We start from the raw sequence: 10062 nt of genomic DNA, 5'->3' as shown, positions 1-10062 counted from the left end.
GTGTTATCTGTGAATTTTGAAATTGTTCCTGTCCGGACAAGTCCAATTTATTAATATATATCAAAAAGCATTGGTCGTAGTCCCGACCCCTGGGAAACAACACTGTCTACCTTCCTCCAGTCCAAAAAAAATACCTTCACCACGACTGTCTGTTTCCTGTCATTTATCCAATTTAGTATCCATGCTTTTATTCCATGGACTTCGATTTTGCTGAGAAGCATATTATGTGGCACTTTACTTCATCGAAAAACTCAATCAAGTTAGTTAAACAAGATTTGCCTTTAACAAATTCGTGCTGGCTTTCCTTTATTAATCTACACTTGTCGAACTGGCTGTTATTTTTATCCCGTATTTATCGTTTCCAAAAGCTTCTCTACCACCGAGGTTTAACTGACTGGCCTGTAGTTGCTGGGTTTATCCTTGCACACGTTTTTAAAAAGGGAGTAACATTTGAGATTTTCTAGTCGTCTGGCACCACCCCCATATCTAAGGACGATTGGAGATTATGGCCAGCAACTCTGAAATTTTCACCCTTACTTCCCTCAGAAACCAAGGATGCATCCGATCCGGACCGTGTGACTGACCCACTTTAAGTACAGCCAGCCTTTCTAGTACCTTTTCTTTATCAATTTTTATCCCATCCAGCATCTCCATGACCTCCTCTTTTGTTGGCTTTGGCAGTTTCTTCTTCCTTTGTAAAGACAGATACAAAGTACACATTTAATACTTCAGCCTTGTCCTCTGCCTCCGTTCATATGTTTGTCCCCGAACCTTAATTTGGATTCTGATGTGGTGCAATGTCAAGTAGTACACTAACTATTTCAAGTCAACAATATTAGTCACTTTTCATCAAATTCATTTATGGTGCATTTTCTTACAGTGAAAACACGCATTGAAATCCGGGATATTGTGTCGTCCCTTGGCGGGGGGTGGGGGGGTCATCAAACCACCAACTTTTCGGTTAAGAGCCGAACGCGCTAAATGATTGTGCCAGAGAAAAACATCACATCGCATGATTAACAACATTAATATTTCACCGAGCTAAAGCTTGCGGTTGCAGTGACCAATGAACGTTATTAAATTAATTAATGAAACTAATGAAAGTCTGTGGAAGATGAATAATTGTTTTAACCGATAACTTTCTGCTGCATTTCAAGAGTCTGGTTAAAAAATATTGAGAGTTTATGACACCAGGAATTTGATACAGCTGTTGTTAAAGTTAACAGGAAGACTCAATAATTGTCCCTTCTCTAAGCACAGGTTGTCGCTTGGAGGTTTTTCCGAAGCAAGTTCCTCAAATCAATGTTTTTACGCTGGACCTGAAATGGAGCTTTTTTGCGTATCAGGCGAATATGATAACCACAACACGACGGAAACCTCAATCCAGGGCTTTCGCAGTACCTCAGGGTCCTGCCTACTGGTTTTACAGCGGGGCAGTGTTTTAGGCATGGGCTCTTCACGGTTCAGACCATAATAATTACCAGAATTAAATTTGTCATGTTAAAATGCTCATTATCTGTTAATTTCGATTTACACGCTCGCCAGTTTTATGCAGAAACAAGTAACAATGTTTAAGGGAAGCAGTTTGTTCAATGTTTTTGCAATAACCCTGTTCCCCAGTGTGAAAACAAACTGCCAACGCGTGCCCCAAGCCCATGACCGTAAAAAATGTAATGCCGGTTAGCTCAGTTGGTTAAAACTTGGGCCTAATCACGCTAAGGTCGCGGGCTCGTTCCCTGTACTAGCCATTAAATTGTTATGGTAACTTTTAAAACCCAGATTTTACAAACAAGCAAATCCACACAAAATGTCACGGGGAATAATTTTGATAATTTTCATTACAATGTTTGAAAAAATGTTCCCCTGGGGCGGAGAAACACATCTTTCTTTATATTTTACTTTCATCCTTCTTTTCTCATTCATCTTTCTGTGTCTCCATCTCTTTCCATCTGACTCTTTTCTCTCCTTTTCTATCTCTCTATTTCTTTCCATTTCTGAAACCATTTTTTCCGGGTATGTTTACTGATACACATTACAATCTGTGTCACTCAGTATCCGGGTATGTTTACTGATACACATTACAATCTGTGTCACTCAGTATCCGGGTATGTTTACTGATACACATTACAATCTGTGTCACTCAGTATCCGGGTATGTTTACTGATACACATTACAATCTGTGTCACTCAGTATCTGGGTATGTTTACTGACACACATTACAATCTGTGTCACTCAGTGTCCGGGTATGTTTACTGACACACATTACAATCTGTGTCACTCAGTATCCTGGTATGTTTACTGATACACATAACAATCTGTGTCACTCAGTATCCGGGTATCTTTACTGATACACATTACAATCTGTGTCACTCAGTATCTGGGTATGTTTACTGATACACATTACAATCTGTGTCACTCAGTATCCGGGTATGTTTACTGACACAAATTACAACCTGTATTACTCAGTATCCAGGTATGTTTACTGATACACATTACAATCTGTGTCACTCAGTATCTGGGTATGTTTACTGACACACATTACAACCTGTGTCACTCAGTATCCAGGTATGTTTACTGACACACATTACAATCTGTGTCACTCAGTATCCGGGTATGTTTACTGATCATCCAGGACAAAGCAGCCCGCTTGATTGGCACCCCATCCACCACCCTAAACATTCACTCCCTTCATCATCGGCGCACAGTGGCTGCAGTGTGTACCATCCACAGGATGCATTGCAGCAATTCGCCAAGGCTTCTTCGACAGCACGTCAAAACCCGAGATCTCTTCCACCTAGAAGGACAAGCGCAGCAGGTACATAGCAACAACACCACCTGCACATTCCCCTCCGAGTCGCACACCATCCTGAATTGGAAATATATCGCCGTTCTTTCATCGTCGCTGGGTCAAAATCATGGAAGTCCCTTCCTAACAGCATTGTGGGAGAATCTTCACCAGACGGACTGCAGCGGTTCAAGAAGGGGGCTCACCACCACCTTCTCAAGGGCAATTAGGGATGGGCAATAAATGCAGGCCTCACCAGCGACGCCCACATCCCATGAACGAATCAAAAAAACACATTACAAGCTCTGTCACTCAATATCCGGGTATGTTTACTGATACACCTTACAACCTGTGTCACTCAGTATCTGTGCAAGTTTACTGACACACATTACAACCTGTGTCACTCAGTATCTGGGTAAGTTTACTGACACACATTACAATCTGTGCCATGCAGTATCCGGGTATGTTTACTGACACACATTACAATCTGTGTCACTCAGTATCCGGGTATGTTTACTGACACACATTACAACCTGTGTCACTCAGTATCCGGGTATGTTTACTGACACACATTACAATCTGTGTCACTCAGTATCCGGGTATGATTACTGACACACATGACAATCTGTGTCACTCAGTATCCGGGCATGATTACTGACACACATTACAACCTGTGTCACTCAGTATCCGGGTATGATTACTGACACACATTACAATCTGTATCACTCAGTATCAGGATATGTTTACTGACACACATTACAATCTGTGACACTCAGTATCCGGGTATTTTACTGAAACACATTACAACCTGTGTCACTCAGTATCCGGGTATGTTTACTGACACACATTACAATCTGTGTCACTCAGTATCCGGCTATTTTACTGAAACACATTGCAATCTGTGTCACTCAGTATCCGTGTATGTTTGCAAACACACATTACAATCTGTGTCACTCAGTATCCGGGTATGTTTACTGACACACATTACAGCCTGTGTCACTCAGTGTGTAACAACGAGAGTCAACGAGTTTTATTCCCGCTGTGTTTTCTCTCTGTCGGTTTGCTGATGAACGTGTAACTCGGGGCCTGTTCCCGTAAATGGCCACAAGTGCTAACAAAAACAGACAGAGCGCGTCTGACCACCCCAAGATCTGGAAAAGGCATCAGTTTAGGAATCAAATGCTTCAAATCAAATGTTCGCTCGGCACAGAGGCAAAAAAAGAGAAAAATTCAGAAGGGAATAGAGAAATAAAGCTAAATAAAGATGCTACCAATATTTCTTATCCTTGATGTCTCTCCATTCCTTCCCCAAGCCTCCAATGAGAGATTCGACCGAAGGAACGTGAGCAGAACAACCAAACATTGCTGAAATTCGGAACTGAACCAGGGAGTTTTACATCTTCAGACTCCCAACTGAGTTATTTCGGCTCCATCGCCAGTTGGACTGTGTGGCTTCGCCTTGGAAGAAAATATAAACCGAGTGGAATTGCCTCTCCCGCTCATTCCTTACTTCGGGGGAATGGGACCGACCAGATCTCGGAGCTCAGGTTGTGTTCATGTTCTGCTGATGATATCTGAATATTATCTTGTGTTTGGGCCACTTTTAACCAGGTTCGTGGACACATTCTTCAATCATCCCGTCCCCCACATCGCGCCTCTCTCATTCATTCTTTCCTCCATTCAATCCATCAGGGAGCGGGAATCAGAGCTCATCCTCAAACCCACTACACATAAACCCCCGGTCAATAATTTACACTCTTTATAAACACTAAATACTAATACACTAGGGGAGACCTCACAGTGTTGGACTCGGAGTGAAATACAAGGAAAAGTTTTAAACACAGAAAGCTGACACTCCGGGGGAGAGCTTAAAATGTTGGACACGGAGTGAAAATCACTGAAGTGTTTATGAAAATTTATAGAACACGTTATTTGTGTAAAATTCTGCGTTCTTTTCTAGGTACTGATGGGTTGTGAAGGGAGAGACGGGCCCGAGCTCCCACTGATGGGCTGTGAAGGGAGAGACGGCCCTGAAGACCCTCTGATCCGCACTGACGCCGAGATGCAGCGAAGATGAAATCAAGTTCAATCTGTAGCGGCGAGCGGTTGGAGAGAGATCAAAGTCCAGAATCAAGCCCTTGAATCTGATTTATATCAAATACTCATTGAACTCTCTACCGGGGGAATTTAGAACTGGGGATCGCTTGTGAAATCAGCCGAAGAATTAAAACACAAACCACCCGAAGTGGGACTCGAACCCACGACCCTGAGAACAGCTAACTCCGCAGAGGCCTGAGACTGAACCTTGGCATTTCCTACTCTGTGGGGCTCAGTACCACTCCGGGTGAGATTAGGTTATGCACCCCAGACCGGAAACTGCCCTTTTCCTGTTCTGTGTGGAGCAGGTGAACGGCCTCTCCCCAGTGTGACTGCGTCGATGAGTTTCAAGCTCAGACGGTGAATTGAATCCCTTCCCACAGTCCCCACATTTCCACGGTTTCTCCGTGGTCCGGGTGTCCTTGTGTCTCTCCAGGTTGGACGATCAGTTGAAGCCTTGTCCACACACACAACACGTGTACGGTTTCTCCCCGCTGTGAATGGTGTGATGTTCTTTCAGGCTGTGTAACTGGTTAAAGCTCTTTCCCCAGTCAGTGCACTGGAACACTCTCACTCGGGTGTGTGTGTCTCGGTGCTTTTCAACTCACACTGATGTTTGAAATCTTCTCCCAAAGACAGAACAGACAAACATTTCTCCTTCCACGTTCAAAGGTCGATGATATTCAGGTCCTGATGAATCGAGTAACTCTATCAGATTTGACATGATTCTTGATTTGAATTTCCCATCAGCAAATCCTCCCCTACTAACACCCTGTAAAAGGAGTTTACGAAGTCATCACTGTAAATACAGGATCGAAATTCAGAACAGACTATTTTAGTTTCTATGGAAAATTCTTTCCTCTCTTGTTCCTCCAAAGCTGTAAATCCCCGTCCCACACACTCTCCCTCCTACCTGTGCTGAAATCCAAACCCATCGCACTGTCTCCAATATTTCTTCCCTCCACCCCCAGTTTTCTCCCTCCCTCTCCTCAGATTGGGTTCAGTTCTAAACCCGCTGTGGGCAGAGTGAGAATAAAATAAATGAGGCACTGGGACCCTGAAGCCCCGCCCACTCTTTGTTCCCGGTCACTGGGACCCTGAAGCCCCGCCCACTCTTTGTTCCCGGTCACTGGGACCCTGAAGCCCCGCCCACTCTTTGTTCCTGGTCACTGGGACCCTGAAGCCCCGCCCACTCTTTGTTCCCGATCACTGGGACCCTGAAGCCCCGCCCACTCTTTGTTCCCGGTCACTGGGACCCTGAAGCCCCGCCCACTCTTTGTTCCCGGTCACTGGGACCCTGAAGCCCCGCCCACTCTTTGTTCCCGGTCACTGGGACCCTGAAGCCCCGCCCACTCTTTGTTCCCGATCACTGGGACCCTGAAGCCCCGCCCACTCTTTGTTCCCGATCACTGGGACCCTGAAGCCCCGCCCACTCTTTGTTCCCGGTCACTGGGACCCTGAAGCCCCGCCCACTCTTTGTTCCCGGTCACTGGGACCCTGAAGCCGCGCCCACTCTTTGTTCCCGGTCACTGGGACCCTGAAGCCCCGCCCACTCTTTGTTCCCGGTCACTGGGACCCTGAAGCCCCGCCCACTCTTTGTTCCCGATCACTGGGACCCTGAAGCCCCGCCCACTCTTTGTTCCCGGTCACTGGGACCCTGAAGCCCCGCCCACTCTTTGTTACCGATCACTGGGACCCTGAAGCCCCGCCCACTCTTTGTTCCCGGTCACTGGGACCCTGAAGCCCCGCCCACTCTTTGTTCCCGATCACTGGGACCCTGAAGCCCCGCCCACTCTTTGTTCCCGATCACTGGGACCCTGAAGCCCCGCCCACTCTTTGTTCCCGGTCACTGGGACCCTGAAGCCCCGCCCACTCTTTGTTCCCGATCACTGGGACCCTGAAGCCCCGCCCACTCTTTGTTCCCGATCACTGAGACCCTGAAGCCCCGCCCACTCTTTGTTCCCGATCACTGGGACCCTGAAGCCCCGCCCACTCTTTGTTCCCGGTCACTGGGACCCTGAAGCCCCGCCCACTCTTTGTTCCCGATCACTGGGATCCTGAAGCCCCGCCCACTCTTTGTTCCCGATCACTGGGACCGTGAAGCCCCGCCCACTCTTTGTTCCCGGTCACTGGGACCCTGAAACCCCGCCCACTGTTTGCTCCTTACCAAGATGGCCGCGCATGCGCCATAATTCCACCATGACTTCCTCTCCCAAGATGGCGGCCGGGCGGCCGCCTGACGGGCCTGTCACCAAGGTGCAAACACGGGGCCTTTTTACTCTTTTTTGTTGCCTCAAGCCGCCCCCGGGTGTTTGTGAAACTTCCCCGCCCACCCACAGATCCAATTCCTCCCCCGCCTCCGACTCGCCTGTTTCCACTCAGTGAATCTCCACCACTCGCACTGCGCATGCTCAGAGCAGGGCCCGGTCCTGCACCTGCGCACTGGTCTCCTGTCGTCATTGATAGGGCACATTCTGAACCTCGGGGGATTCTGGGGAAATACTCCGCCATTGAAGGCTGGAATTGGTGAACAGAAAATTAATTATTGACATCCCACCGAAGTTGGCGCCAGTGGGTCAACAAACAAAATAAATAAATAAATTATACAGAAACCCGAGTGCTCGGGCCCTCCCCCGTGGTGCTAAGTTAACTTGCCGCCACTTTTCAGTTGCTAATTCGCACCTCAGGCCCGCCCCGCCCAGTCTGGTTTAATTGCTAAATGTTCTCTAACTATTCAGACCTGTCATTCTCAGGGAAACTTAAAAGCTCACATTTTTTCTGTGTACTACCCGAGAGCCAGTTAATGGCATTAATAAGTTGTTAACAAATTGTATAAAGGTGGAAAGAGGAGAAAAATGCCACGAGCAATGCCTCAAAACACAAGGGACCACTTACACTGTGACACCAAATCCAGGGACCACTTACACTGGGACACCAAATCCGGGGACCAATTACACTGGGGCACCAAATCCAGGGACCACTTGCACTGGGACACCAAATCCAGGGACCACTTACACTGGGACACCAAATCCGGGGACCAATTACACTGGGACACCAAATCCGGGGACCGCTTACACTGGGACTCCAAATTAAGGGACCACTTGCACTGGGACACCAAATCCGGGGACCACTTACACTGGGACACCAAATCCCAGGACCACTTACACTGGGACACCAAATCCAGGGAAAACGAAGATGGTGACCTCCATTTGAATCCTTTTTTTGCACCTTCTCCAGTGCCTCTATATCCTTTTTATAATATGAAGACCAAAACTTTTCACAGTACACCACGTGCAGTCTAATCAAGGTTCCATACAAGTTGAAGATAACTTCTCTGCTTTTCAATACTATGCTCGAGAAATGAACCCCAGTGCTTGGTTTGCTTTTTTGTGGCCTTTTCAACCTGCGTCACTACTTTTAGTGATTTGTGTATCTGTGCCCCGAGAACTCTTTGCTCTTCTACCCCTTTTAGACTTATTATCCATGCATTATGCGGCCTCCTTGATCTTGCTACCAAAATGCTCGACTTCACCCTCATCTTTTCAAAATTCCTTTGCCAATTACATCCCCATTCTGCAAGTTTATTAATGTCTTCATCAGTATTAATTATACCCACCCCGCCAATCTGGTGTCATCTGTAAATGTTTAAATTGTACATTCATTCCCGAGTCCAAATCGTTTATATAAATTGTGAACAGTGGTCCCAGCACCGATCATTGTGCAACACCACTTTCCACTTTTTACCAGTCTGAGTAGCTGTCAAGAGAAACTTCTTTACAGAGGGAGTTGTGAGACGGTGGAATTCACTTCCAAAGTTCTGTAGTGACAAGTGGTTCTCATGTTTTTTATCCAAAGCAGGCCTCAGCCCAGTCATTGACTCCAAATGTTGATGCAATGGTTCAAGCTAAGAGGTGCCAGGTATCGGGAGCAGCAGTAGCAGTAACTAAAATCTAAATGTAAGTAAGTACCAATATAGTTCATCTTCATCTATTTCTAGTTTAATAACTTTTGCTGAATGTGGCCCAGGCCAAGTGCCAGGATATCGGATCAGGCTTACCATAGAAAATGAGTTTGACACTCCTGAGATAGACAATGTGAACCAATTACACTCATCCACTAACCCAGCAACTTCTTCAAAAAACTCAAGCAAGTTTGAAAGACACAAACTTCTTTTCCAGAAGCCGCGTTGAGTGTCTCTAATGGTCCCTTCTCTTTCCCCGTGATCATAAACAGCATCTCTTAGGATCCATTCAAGCATCTTCCCTCTGATCGAGGTCACACCGATGGGCCTGTCATTCCCCGGCTCTGACTTATCCCCTTTCTTGAAAATGGGAACTGCGTGAGCTACTTTACAATCTCAGGGGACAATCCCTGACTCCATTGAGCAGTTGAAGATACAGGCAAGCGGCTCACAGAGCACCCGTCCCATCTCTTTCAACACCCGTGGGTGGATATCATCTGGATCTGGAACACAAAGTATTTTGAGATTTCATATTTTATCCAAGATGAAATCACTTTCTATTTTAATATTTATGATGTTATTGTCGACAGCACATCCCACAGCTGGAATCCGAGCCTCATCCACAGGAGTGTAGGCTGATGCGAAATAGTCATTTAACAACTCTGCCATAGCCTGGGAATCTGTCCTGAACTGCCTTTCAGTGGCCCTAAAACCATCTTTAATGGTCTTCTGACTCCTGACGTAGCTGGAAAGGCGTTTGCTATTATTCCCACAATTGTGCACCATCTTCTTTTCCAAAGATCTCTGAGCTTCTCTAAGGGCTGCATGTGTCTCCCTCGATTGTGGGTGATATTTGTCCCAATTCTCCTGTAAACTGAATTCATCCTGATCCGATCTGGGTTAAATGTAAGACAGTTCTGGGAGTAAGGAATCATTCACCCCGAGACCCTCACTGACAGGTAAAATCCCAGACGGTTCCTTAGTAAGGATTCCTCTGGTTCCTCGGCATATATTTGTCAGGATACTGAAACCCAGCTTTCTTGCAGTCCACTCCTGGAGGCCCCACTCCCTGAGCCTGCAACCTTCAGCAGGGTCAGAGGTGGAGTTCCGCAGTGGGAGTGATCCCAGAGTAACTGTCGGGATCGCCCCCACCCTGTGGATGGTCCGGGTTGTGTATTTTTAGTGATCCTGGTGTCGAACACGCACACATCAATAAAAC

The sequence above is a fragment of the Heptranchias perlo genome, unplaced genomic scaffold (genome assembly GCF_035084215.1).
Source record: "Heptranchias perlo isolate sHepPer1 unplaced genomic scaffold, sHepPer1.hap1 HAP1_SCAFFOLD_73, whole genome shotgun sequence".
In the NCBI taxonomy this organism is placed as follows: Eukaryota; Metazoa; Chordata; class Chondrichthyes; order Hexanchiformes; family Hexanchidae; genus Heptranchias; species Heptranchias perlo.
The sequence above is the reverse complement of the archived record's forward strand: the minus strand, read 5'-3'. Positions refer to the sequence as shown.